At 42.5% G+C, this 12,285-nt stretch overlaps 1 pseudogene; it reads right to left on the reverse strand.

Annotated features, from left to right (window-relative positions):
* Nucleotides 1–38: 38 nt before the first annotated feature.
* Nucleotides 39–10,413, reverse strand: LOC125829285 (uncharacterized; annotated as a pseudogene).
* Nucleotides 10,414–12,285: the final 1,872 nt, after the last annotated feature.

Raw genomic sequence — 12,285 nt, forward strand, 5'->3', positions numbered from 1 at the left:
TGGCTCCACACTTAGAACTTTCCATAGGTACTGGAACTTCACTTCCACTGATCATTCACGGATGTGCAGGACGGCCCGTGGGTCGACCTACGCTCCGTCACTCGCCTCAGTAGTTCCATACTTGATCAGACTTCCCTGATGATCATTCCACGCCTACCCACGATGGACCGTGACTGGACCTACGGTCCGTAGGTCACCTCGGTGGGTGGCTCTTTCTGTAGAATTTCACGGTTATCTTTTTGTGAAATGTATTCTCATGGTATATCAACACCGTCAACTTAAATTCGTTGTTTGTCCTCAATCGACGCACTAAAACTCTAAATGATACTTGTGTAGAATCAGACGTTCAAACTCAAGCAATCACATGGCTTTTTATCCCGACTCTTTTTTCTCGTGAGAATCTTTTCATTTAGACTCAACCAAGCTAACTCATGCGGATCAAAATGTGACACAGATCGACCAACATACACCACATCATACACTTTTAACAATCACCAAGGTACCAACTTTTCGATAATGTAATTAGTGCCCTCACATCAAATGAAATCCTTTTCACACAAAAGATATGAAATTTAGAATTTTAGGATTCATTCAACACTCACACTCAGAAGTGACTTCAAATACAATTAGTGCTCAATACCATAGGCTTGCCCTTATTTTCACTGCTTAGGCTCTCCAAACTAGTTGCTAGGATCACTATAGGACTTTCTTTGCTTGTAACGTAGGCTCAGGGTCATGTGTGGTACATTTGGGTACTTTTTAGTGAATTTCTTCTCTCCTTGACATTACATTGGTTTTTACCTCTTGTCTCAACCTATTTTTGACATCCTTTCATTTTACTTTCTTTCCCTTGACTCTTTTCAACATGGATGTGACTTTTGACTTTGTGGCTCTTATTTCTCACTTTCTTATTTTTCTTTATTTTTCAGCACTTTTATTTATCATCTTCTTGCTTCTTTTGCACAGAGTCATATCCTCTTATATTTTTTTTCTCTTTTCAACACAAAACTCTTTTCATACCCTTTTTTTCTTTCGGTTTCCTCTTTCATAGGCACTCTCAACTTATGGATTTTACATTAGTTGAGGTGCAAAATATCCGATGTCGGACTAGGGCCAAGATTGAGGTAACTTTTTGCATTAGCCACCCTCAACTTAGGCTTTTGGCATAAGTCAAGGTGCACATGTCCAAGGAGGGATCGTGGCTAAAACACTTATTTTAAGTAAGGTGAGCTAGGTGAATCAAAATAAATGGTCTATTTTAGGCTCAAATAATTGGATCAAAGGGAACATTGATTTCATTTGGTTGGATCCTTTTAGGCTTAAGTGGACTAATTTGAACAAGGGCCTATGATCACTTCCCAACTTCTAGCCTAGATCATCTTAGCAGGACCAACAGGGCAAGTTCTAGATTGGCACAACTATGTGAACATTCAACTTTTCTTACACACTCTTAGCACATTGCTTCATTATTAGATTATCAGATTATCCAGTTCAAGTTTTAGCTTAAGTCATGAGTTCAAATCGATTCTTATCATGTAACATTGAGATCTAATACATTCAACTCATCAAGACTATAGATCTAGTACAATTCAACATTCTTGGACAATGATCATTTTTTCTCATGCTTTTCATGCCATCATGCTTTCATTTTTCTACTTATTCATACACATACATTCCTAAGCATGCCGATTCAACAGAAATTAAAACAGTCTCTTGGGGGAAAAGAACACAGGCAAGAAAACCCCAAGAGAGGATTATGGGTTGGGTTACTCAAACTTCACCCTATCACTCACAATCCATTTACCCCACCCCCAACAAAATAGAGTGGAATTGTCCCTAATGCACAAAAAAAGGAAAAACATAAAGGATAGGGTGAAGCAAACCTGTGGCGCGTAGCGCCGAAGACCTCTCAATAAGTGGGTGGGTTCGGTTTCTCGGAGCCTGCTGGACCAACACTCGGGTCACCCTCAGTAGTGCCTGTATCTATCATCTCAGCACCCTCAGTAGTGCTAACATTAACTCTCGCCACACCATCAGTAGTGCTCACGTCAACTCTCACCACACCATCAATAGTGCCCACGCTGCTAGAGGCACCAACACCTACCTCCCTAGCCCACTGTTGACGTGTCTCCTCATCAACTATGGATGCCCTCCAGGCCGCCTCAATCTTCTGGCGCTCCCTCTTGCGAGCTATCCTAATATTTGGGTCATCAAAAGTACGACTAGAGCGGGGGAGCTTCCTAGCATGACAGAAAGAAGCAGGCAGCCACATCTCATCTCTGAATAATGCACGCAACACTGTATTATCAACTGGTGCCATGGGGGCTGATTCAGGCTCAGTCTCTGGTGGAGCTAGGGGGTATCAAGATCAGCCCGGAGACTAGCTAACTCCGTCTAGAAATCAGAAACATCAGTGGTGGGGGATGGTCGCTCTAGGACTCTCAACTCCAATGCATCCAGGCGCTTATGAACTGTCTGGACCTTCTGGTCCATCATGTGCTCCATTCGCTGCTCCATCATAGCCTCAGACTTCGCTATCTTACGCTGATTCCACGACCTCACATGCTCGAGGAGGGTATCTATCTGGGACTTCAACTTCTGGACAGGAGCTAAGGGCACGACAACAGACCCTGAGGAGGGAGTGGCACTGGAGGAGCTAGGGGCCTGATTGGCGGTCGGAGATAGGGAAACCGGGGCATCCTTAGTAGTGGCTGGAGGGGCAGACTCCTCACCCTGCATCTACTCTACATCTGCTACCAAGTCTGCTCCTAATGGTGGCACCTCAACCTCCGACACTCTGCGAGGTGCAACTACATTGGCCTCATCCCGAGTCAGGCCGATATCTAGAGTCTTGGTCACCAGAAGCAACCTATCAGAGTGTCAAACCGGTACTGCAACATCCCTGCACAACTGGAAAATGAGGCATGGGAAGGGTAATGTGGTATTGGCCTTGAAGGCCCTCTCGTGTATATCCGCAATCAATATGCGGGCAAAGCTGACCTTCATCCCAACAATTAAAGCTGCAACCATGACTGTTAGATCCCATGTAAGTACATTATCTGCATGAGTAGGAGACACACGGTTCCACACCAGCAACCAGAAGAATTTGGCCAAAAATGTCAGGGTGGTCTTCTTGATACCTAAGCTTGGGGTGCGACCCACTCGACACGCTATCTGTCTGTAGCAAGATGACGGGCTAACCAACGCTAAAGAGTCTCCCTCTAATCGGCATTCCTCTGAAATGCCCCGCTCCTAACGATGTCCTAGTGATAGTCAAACTCGGCCGTGTTGATTGGCAGAGTATGACCCGTACCATAGAGGAACCTACATATAGTGGTCTCAGATATATCAACTGAAAACCCACGCACTAGTGTAGCCTTGAGTGGAAGCTGGGCGGTGGGCTTGGCCCGTCTGTCAATCGAACCTCTAAGGGTGGTTGCGTAGGAAGCATAGAACTCCCTGACTATCTCCTCACTGAAGGACCATGGGCTATGGGCCATCCATTCGCACCTGTGCCTCTGGAAGAGATCATGGATGGCGGGCGCGGTGTGGAGGATGCCTGTGAGAACTCGGCGCTCCTCGGTGACTAATCGAGCCATCCTTTCCTTCTCAGTCAACATGTAAGCATCTCTGTATATCTGGAACTGGCAGCTCACACACCATCTATTGGGTTTCTCAGCAACTGGTTCAGGATCGGTGTTTAGTGGCACTGGAATGTCCCTCGCACTAGTAGCCTCGGAGGATGAGGCGGTGGTGCCATTGGACCTGGAGCTGGAGCCGGATGTGGACTCAGAGCCAACTGGTAAACCGATTGGTGTATCCCCTTCATCAGACTGGGGCACTGACCACGTCGGAAATCACCTGCCTGGTTTGATTCTGTGTAGTGCATGGTGCAGTGGGGGATGTCCTGCTGGGAGGTGAGACATATGCAGGGTCCGTCTCTGCATCAGTATCCTTATCGATCAGCCTAAAGGATGGTGCCATTGATTTTTACTTGCCTTTCACGGCTTAAGTCCGAGCTTTCTTGGGAGCCATGGTACTTGTGGAGGCTTAGTTAGTACCAAAACAAACCAATAACACACTTGAAATTTATTTAGAAGAAGGAACGAAATAAAACGAAAATGAAAACAAAAACAAAATACTGGACAGTAGCAGCAGTGACCACCTACGGTGGGTACCTATGGTCCGTAGATAGACTTACGGCCCATGGGTCCCCTCTGTAGTTTAGAATTCCTAGAAGTTGGGTCTCTGATGTGAACCACAGATGTGCAGAATGGTCTATCGATGGAACGACGAACCGTAGTCCACCTCCGTGGTTTATCACTTAATGATTATTTCATGTGCAACAGACCCACGGACCCGACCTACGATCCGTGGATGAGGTATCGTAGGTCAGATATGTGCCAGGTATCAGACATCCTCACTTTTGTACCCATTTTTGCAACAAATCAAACGATCAACCTAAGTCTAATCATGCATTTCAACACAATAGATGATAGTTTGTCATCCTTAGTGTTCCGATTGCTTACAATTTTGAATTGTTTAACATACCGAACTAGGAACCCTAAGTCGAAACTTCCATTTGGACCTTTTACTCTGATTCAGTTAGTTTTAAGAAACTACACACTCACATACCATCATACCAAGGGTTATTCTAGCATACAATTCAACATTTAACGCTACAATTAACAATCCTAACAACTCAAGGTGAAGTTCCAACTTCGTGACTTCATAATGCAGCAATGAACGGTGAATTCAAAGTTAGAGTGAAGTCGTTTACCTTTTAAGCAAGCGAAGTGGGTGGGTGTGTGATGCAATGAACGCCTTAGACTTTTTCTAGCCTTTTGACATCGAACCCGGACCGAGAATTCTTTTGTGAAGGGAGAATGGGGTGATTTTATGGGAGAGGAAGAGAATTATGGAGAGGAGAGGATAATTATGGGAGATTGGAGTGATATGGGGATTTAATATGGGAGTTTTGGGATTTGGAGGGGTTAGAAACGGTTAGGAGGGAATTTGTGTAATGGGGGTGTATTTGAAATAAGGGGATTTTTATTAAAGGGGGGTCGGGTCTTTAGAAATCCTAATTTGGACCCACGAAACCCCGTCTAGAAATTTTGAGGACATCCACGGACCGTTAATGGTGTCCGTAGACCTCTGCACAACCTATTTTCTGCAGATTCAACTGTTCGTCCCTACACATGTAGCAACCATGAGGTCTTTCTTGTTACATTTTCTAGACACTGGCCCTATTCTATGTCTAGCCAACACTAACACAAAAAATAAAACACCTATCTAAAGAATTACAGAAATTAAAATAAAAGAAGAAAACTCCTAATAACGAAAAGAAAAACCTATCGTTGGCTAGATTGTACATCTTGGGCTGCCTCCCAAGCAACGCATGATTTAACGTCGCGGCACGACGCAGGCCCCTTGATTACTCAGACTTCATTAAGGTAGTAGGCCTTAACCACTTCTTGCACACTCTCCTCTTTCCCCTTGTAGATCTTGATCCTTTGCCCGTTCGCCTTGAACCTTGTTCCCTCCTTATTATCGAGCTCGACCGCTCCATGTGGGAACACTTGAGTGACTATGAATGGCCCGGTTCACTTGGACTTGAGTTTGCCAGGGAACAAGCGCAACCTTGAGTTGAATAGAAGCACTACATCACCCACATCAAATTCATGCTTTTTAATCTTTTGATCATGATATTTCTTCATTTTCTCCTTGTACAAGGCTGAAATTTCATAAGCTTTTAGGTGAAACTCATCAAGCTCATTCATGTCATTCACTCTTTGACTCGATGCGGCACCCCAATCCAAATTCAACTTCTTTAGCGCCCACATAGCCTTATGCTTTAGCTCTACCGACAAATGACAAGACTTCCCATATACAAGTTGGTAGGGGGATATACCTATATGAGTCTTGAATGCGCTGCGATCGGCCCATAAAGCATCATCAGGCCTCTTTGACCAATCAATTCTATTTGCATTCACAGTCTTTGTAAGGATTTGCTTTATCTTTCAGTTGGACACTTCAACTTGGCCTCTAGACTGCGGATGGTAAGGAGTGGCTACATTGTGAAGGACTCCATATTTCTCTAGCAACGCTTTGAACAACTTATTACAGAAGTGGGAACCTCTATAACTGATAATCGCCCTAGGTGTACCAAATCTGGAGAAGATATTCTTTTTCAGAATTGCGGTGACACTTTTACCTTTATTGTTTGAAAGCACAATTGCTTCCACCCATTTCGACACATAATCAACCGCAAGAAGAATGTACTTCATCCTATGTGAACTCACAAATGGACCTATAAAATCAATGCCCCATACATCAAACAACTCAATCACCAATATCAGATTCATAGGTAGCTCTTGCCTTTTTGAAATTCCTCCTTCTCTTTGGCAACGTTCACAAGACTTGGCGAAATCATGAGCATCTTAGTGGATGGTAGACCAATAATACCCAGACTGCAAAATTTTATGCGCAGTCCGAATACTACTATGATGCTCACCAACAGGTGACGAGTGACACGCCTCTAGTATACTCGTTATCTCAACCTCGAGCACACAATGATGAATAATCCCATCAGCACAAATACAGAACAAATAAGGCTCATCCTAAAAGAACTTGTTCACATTATGCATAAACTTCTTCCTTTGGTGAAACGATAAATCCGATGGAACCAGATCACTTGCCAAGTAGTTAGCAAAGTCTGTGAACCAAGGAATAAGATCATGAGAAGCAGCCAATATCTGTTCGTCTGGAAAAACATCATTAATTTCAGCCCCATCTCCTAGCTTGAGCATCGCTTCCTCCTCTAATCTGGACAAATGATTGGCAACTTGATTTTCTGTCTTTCACCTCAAAATCGAACTCTTGCAGCAACAACACCCATATAATTAACCTCAGTTTTGCATCCTTTTTAGCCATTAGATACCTCAATGCAGAATGGTTAATATGCACTATGGCCTTAGTACCAAGCAAGTAGGATCGAAATTTCTTGAATGCGAAAACCACAACAATGAGTTCTTATTCAGTCATTGTATAGTTCTTTTGAGCCACATTTAGAGCTTTTTTGGCATAGTAAATAGGATGAAGAATCTTCTCTCGCCTCTGTCCCAATACCACACCAAACGCCACTCCACTCGCATCACACATCACTTCAAATGGTTGCCCCCAATCCGGTGAAATAATGATAGGTGCGAAAACTAGCTTTTCTTTCAACTCTCCGAATGCTCTCAGACAAGCATCATCAAAATCAAACTTACACTCCTTTTCGAGCAATTTGCACAATGGGTGTGTAATTTTGGAGAAATCCTTGATAAACCTCCTATAAAAGCCTGCATGCCCAAGAAAACTTCTAACACCTTTAACAGAGATAGGTGGTGGAAGCTTTTCTATTACCTTGACTTTCACTCTATCAACCTCAATACCCTTCTCAAAAATCCGATGGCCCAGAACAATCCCCTCTTTCACCATGAAGTGACACTTTTCCCAAGTGAGCACAAAATTATACTCTTCACACCGTTTAAGTACCTCGGCCAAATGATCCAAACAACCATCGAATGAGTCACCTACCACAGAGAAATCATCCATAAATACCTCAATAGTGTCCTCCACCATATAAAAAAATATCGACATCATGTGACGCTGGAAAGTCGCTGGAGCATTACACAACCCAAATGACATTCGTTTGAACGTGAAAGTCCCATAAGGGCAGGTGAATGTGGTCTTCTCTTGGTCTTCCGGAGCTATGGAGATCTGATTGTAGCCCAAATAACCATCAATAAAACAATACCAACCCTTACCAGCAAGGCGGTCCAACATCTGATCCATGAATGTCATAGGGAAGTGATCCTTTTCTGTCCAAGCATTCAATTTCTGGTAGTCCATGCATACTCTCCATCCAGTAACTGGCCGCATCGAAACGAGCTTATTTTTTTGCATTGGGAACCACAGTAATCCCACCTTTCTTGGGTACACACTGAACAGGACAAACCCAACTACTATATGCAATGGGATAAATGACTCCAGCATCCAACCACTTGATGATTTGCTTTTTCATTACCTCTTGCATAGGCGGATTTAGTCTCCTTTGCTGCTCAATACTAGGCTTGTGATCCGACATGAGTTGGATTTTATGAGAACAAATACCAGGAGGAATCCCAATAATTTCCGCAATAGTCCACCCAATAGCCCGCTTGAACCTCTTCAACACAGAAACCAAAGCCTCAACTTGTTCTGCATTCAAATCGGCCGTAATGATGACTGGTAAAGTACCATCTCTCCCCAAGAATACATACCTCAAATGTGATGGTAGAGCCTTAAGCTCCAATTTTGGAGCCTCTTCAACAGACGATTTTGTTGGTGGAGAATCACGATTCTTCATATCTAACTCCAATTTCTTCGGTTTGGAACGAAATTTGAACCTATCAAGTGCGGAAAATAACTCATCATAGTCTTCAATACCGTCACCCTTAAAATTCACCTTTACCGCTGCAAGTGCATCAACACCCAACCTCTCTTCAATAAACACATCAGAACCTCGCTCCACAATATGAGTCACCAATGACACTGACTTGAGATCACTTTCCTACTTAATGGACCTACAGATATTAAAAGTTACCTCTTCACTATTTAATCAGAGCTTCATATACCCTTTCTCCATATCGACCAAGGCGCGCCCAGTAGAAAGGAATGGTCTCCCTAGGATGATGGGAACCTCAAAATCAACTTACAGTCAAGTATCACAAAATCCATCGAAAAAATAAACGACTCCACTTTCACAAGCACATCTTGGAGAGCACCAATGGGCCTCTTCACAGTTTTGTCGGCTATGAGTAGTCGCATCGCAGTCGGTTTTGGAGCCCCTAAACCCACTTTCTTATAAATAGACAATGACATCAAATTAATACTGGCACCCAAATCACACAACGCCTTCGCGAAATGCAATAACCCAATGGTGCAAGGAATAGTGAAAGCACCAGGATCCTCTTTCTTCTACACAAACGACCTAGTAGTAATAGTACTACAATGTTGCAACCTATCATCATCTTCAAAACTGACGAACCTCTTCTTAGTCACCAAATCTTTCATAAATTTTGCATACCCAGACATTTGCTCCAAAGCCTCCATCAACGGAACATTGATGGAAAACTATTTCAACATAGTAATAAACCAGCGGTATTACTCTTCTTCATTCTTTACCAACCTCTGTAGGAATATAGGTGGAGGTCTAGGCATGTGGACAATTTTTTGGGTTATCTCTGCTTCCTTCTCTGTAGCATTTTTAGACTCTCCAGAAACCTCAATCTCATCATCATCTTTTTCAACCATAATTTCAACCTCAGACGGCGTAGGTGGATCAATGGCCTGTTTACCCCCTCGAGTAGTGACTGTCATACAATGCCCATCATTCTTCAGATTCTGAATGGTGTTTCTAGGAAGTGTGCCAGGCTGACGTGGGTTTACTATAGTGGAGAACTGATTCATCTGCTGCTCGAGTTGCGTAATCGACATTGCATGGGGATCAACTTTTTGACCAATTCCAGACAAGTCATTTCGTATCTCCTTCACATTATCATTAGTTGAATCAAACCTCTTCATCATCTTCTGCATCATATCCTCAATACGTGACATACTACCCCAGCTTCCTTATTGCCAGATTCTCGATTTGCAAGAGGAACATAAGGGCCAACCATATCGTTTCTGTTGCCATAGTTGTTCTGGTTGTAGTTGTTAGCGCGATTGTAGTTCCCATCCCGGACATACTGACCCTCTCTGTTATAGTTGCCATAGTTTGGAACTTGGTTTCCTCGCCCTTGATGCCAATTATCTGAGTTGGAACCTTGGGAGTTGGCTCGAAAACCCCTCGTCTGATCATTCACCACATAAGCATCTTTCTCATAATAACATTCCTCAACCGGTGGTGGTGGAGTCCTAGTCAAATAATTCACCGCATTTACTTTTTCTAGACCTTCGCTTACATGCTTCAATACCAACTCAAGTTCTATCCTTATTTGAGCCATCTCCTCACGAATGTTATCGGCAGATTGACTAGGTGTAGATTGAACTGCAAAAGTGCTTCTTCCAGTGTCTGACTTTCGAGTGCTCCATGCTTTATTGTTTTGGGAAATCTTCTTTAATTTCTCAGTGATCTCCTCAAACGTGCATTCACTATATGATCCTCCAGCGATAGTATCAAGCACAACCTTACCATTGTCATCTTGACCTCTATAGAAATACTCTTTCACTGACTCATTATCAATAGGGTGGTTCAGAACACTTTCTTATGAATGCAATGAACCTGTCCCACAAACTATTCACAGACTCTCCAGGTAGTGCCACGAAGTTGTTGAGTTTATCTTTGTGGTTTAGCTTCTTTGATAATGAAAAATACTTGGCCATGAACACCTTGTGCAATGGGTCCCATGATAAATCGAGTTGTACGGAAGCTCAGAAAACCATTCAACAGCATCACCAATCAATGATAGAGGGAAGATTCTCAACCCTATGACGTTCATATCCAACTCCGGTCGCCCCACACAACTCTTACAAACACTCCTCAACTTTGCCATGTGCCCATGCGGCGCCAAAATTTGATATGCTCAAATTACACTTTCCTAAAAGAAGTATAAGCGATCGTTATCAAGTAAAGAACCCAACTTGGAGGTTGGGGTCGATCCCACGAGGAATATGGTTTAGACTTAAACTTAACGTACGATTATATTTGTTTAGTCAACTCATTTAAGAGACAAGTAAGTAAAAGGGGGGGGGGGGGAGGTGTGAAACAAATAATTGAATGTTGTTAAGTAACAAGTGAGCAAGATTCAAACTTTGTTGTTATCAATATGAGAGAAAAACTAGGGTGTATGTGTTCCCCATAAGCTCTTAACGCGGTAATCCTAATAATAGTAATCTTTTCCTAGTATATCACATGCAAAGTTGGTAAGTTCGGTATCCCTAAGTGATTGGTCCTCCAAATAGAGAATTTTACCCCGTACCTTGGTCCGGCTACGTGTGTATAATTTACTAACCCTTACCTTTACCTTAGATTAGACATCACATCAATGTATGACTTAGTTTTCACTCTCGCACCAATTGACATTAGACTATTAGATAGTATCACACTAAATCTCTATTGATAATTCTATTCCTATTAACTACCTCCTTGGTCTGACAAGTGGCAAAAAGGCGAGTTCTAACGTTGGCCACCGTTAAAAAGACTTCTAAGCGAAAGAATTACCAATACATGCATTAACACTATTCAAGAATTACTTAGTTATTATTCATACGTTGTTAATTGCTCATGGTTCCCACAACGCTAGTTGTGGATTTAGTTACTCATGCTTGAAAGAACATAATTCATAGTTTGATAAAAGAATTCATGAACTTACGATTAGAGTAGAAGAAACCCGAAATCTCAAATTAAATTCCAAAGCAAAATCTTATAAACCGAAATTAGGAAATCAAATTGCTAAAATTTGCAAGTTAATTCCCAAGAAAATACCAAGAAGTAAAAGTATACAATGGTGTCTAACCTCCAAAAATGAGGTTTACATACCCTATTTATAGAAAAACTTGTCCTAAATAGAAAGGAAACGAAATAAGGAAATAAAACTTCTGGACGTGGCTTCGATCGACGAGACTAACCTACGGACCGTGGATCGACCTACGGTCCGTAGGTCCCTTCCGTAACTTGATACTTAGAATTTTTCTACAGAGGCTGGAACCTTCAACTTTCAGATACAAACGACGGATGTGCAATACACTTAGAACTTTCCATCAGGTACTGAAACTTCACCTCCCAGTGATCATTGACGGATGTGTAGGACGGCCCACGGGTCAACCTACTCTCCGTCACTCACCTCCGTAGTTCCACACTTGGTCAGACTTCCGTGATGATCATTCCATGCCTACCCACGACGGACCGTGACTGGACCTACGGTCCGTAGGTCACCTCGGTGGGTGGCTCCTTCTGCAAAATTTCAGTTGTCATTTCTCTCAACCTCGTCCAAACCTATTTCCTACAAATATAACACAATAAACATTAGTTCTAATACAAAATGATCCTAGATACACACAACTCTTAAGTGAAATGTATTAAAAATATCGTAAACTCACGGTATATCAATAGGGCAAGCCTATGAGTTAATGTGTGTATATACTTGAATTCCTTTGTGAGAGTGCATATTTTTGCATGATATATAATTCCTTCAATTGACATTCTTAATTGTGTGTGGAATTCTCTCTTGTGTGAGTGACATTACATCTTTCATG

This window comes from Solanum verrucosum, unplaced genomic scaffold (assembly GCF_900185275.1).
Source record: "Solanum verrucosum unplaced genomic scaffold, falcon-dt-bn FXZP01000028.1, whole genome shotgun sequence".
Taxonomy (NCBI): domain Eukaryota; kingdom Viridiplantae; phylum Streptophyta; class Magnoliopsida; order Solanales; family Solanaceae; genus Solanum; species Solanum verrucosum.